We start from the raw sequence: 1,674 nt of genomic DNA, 5'->3' as shown, positions 1-1,674 counted from the left end.
CAGGACCATCAGGCTAAAACACACAATTATGGGAAGGGGTTAGCATACTTAAAAAACAGGGCAACCACAAGCCAAAACCAAATATTGCATTTGCAAAAAATGAAAAAAAAATACACTCAAGCAGATAATAACAGGAGACCATCCAACCAAAAAAAAAAAAAAAAAAAAAAAGAAGAATGGAGAACCATAGAATCAACTGGAACACGAGGATCAAATGGCAATAAATAATCATCTATCAATTATCACCTTAAATGTCAATGGACTGAATGCCCCAATCAAAAGACACAGAATGGCTGAGTGGATAAAACGGCAAAAACCTTCAATATGCTGCCTACAAGAAACTCACCTTAGGACAAAAGATACATATAGATTGAAAGTGAAAGGGTGGGGAAAAGTATTTCATGCCAATAGACATGACAGAAAAGCAGGAGTTGCAACGCTCATATCAGACAAAATAGACTTTAAAACAAAAGACATAAAGAAAGACAAAGAAGGACACTATTTAATGATTAAGGGATCCATCCAAGGAGAGGATGTTACTATCGTCAACATATATGCCCCAAACATAGGAGCACCAGATACATACAACAAATATTAACAGACATAAAGGGAGATATTGATGAGAATACAATCATAGTAGGAGACCTAAATACCCCCCTCACATCAATGGACAGATCCTCTAGACAGAAAACCAATAAAGCAACAGAGATCCTAAAGGAAACAATAGAAAAGTTAGACTTCATTGATATCTTCAGGACATTACATCCAAAAAAATCAGAATACACATTCTTCTCAAATGCTCATGGAACATTCTCAAGAATCGACCACATATTGGGACACAAAGCTAACCTCAACAAACTTAGGAGCATAGAAATTATCTCAAGTATCTTCTCTGACAACAATGCCATGAAATTAGAAATCAACCATGGGAAAAGGAAAGAGAAAAAACCTACTCCAAGGAGACTAAACAACATGCTACTAAAAAACCAATGGGTCAATGAGGAAATCAAGAAGGAAATTAAAAACTACCTTGAAACAAATGATAATGAAGACACAACCTCTCAAAATCTATGGGATGCTGCGAAAGCAGTGCTCAGAGGGAAATTTATAGCAATACAGGCCTTTCTCAAAAAAGAAGAAAGATCCCAAATTGACAACTTAACCCTCCACCTAAATGAATTAGAAAAAGAAGAACAAAGAAGTCCTAAAGTCAGCAGAAGGAAGGAAATTGTAAAGATCAAAGAAGAAATCAATAAAATAGAGACTCAAAAAACAATAGAGAAAATTAATAAAACCAAGAGCTGGTTCTTTGAAAAGGTGAACAAAATTGATAAACCCCTGGCCAGACTCACTAAAAAGAGGAGAGAAAGAACCCAAATAACCAAAATTATAAATGAAAAAGGAGAAATCACAACGGATACAGCAGAAATACAAAAAACCATAAGAGAATACTATGAACAACTATATGGCAACAAGTTTGACAATCTGGAAGAAATGGACAATTTTCTAGAATCTTACAGCCTGCCAAAACTGAATCAAGCAGAAACAGAGCAACTGAACAGACCCATCACTAGAAATGAAATTGAAGAGGTCATAAAATCACTCCCTACAAATAAAAGCCCAGGACCAGATGGCTTCACAGGTGAATTCTATCAAACATATAAAGAGGAATTG

This window comes from Sus scrofa, chromosome 10, assembly GCF_054392235.1.
Source record: "Sus scrofa isolate SSC_HxYL_T2T_F1_AM1 chromosome 10, Sscrofa_HxYL_maternal_Yorkshire_Landrace_v2.0, whole genome shotgun sequence".
NCBI classification, from domain to species: Eukaryota; Metazoa; Chordata; class Mammalia; order Artiodactyla; family Suidae; genus Sus; species Sus scrofa.
This window is presented reverse-complemented; position numbering follows the sequence as displayed.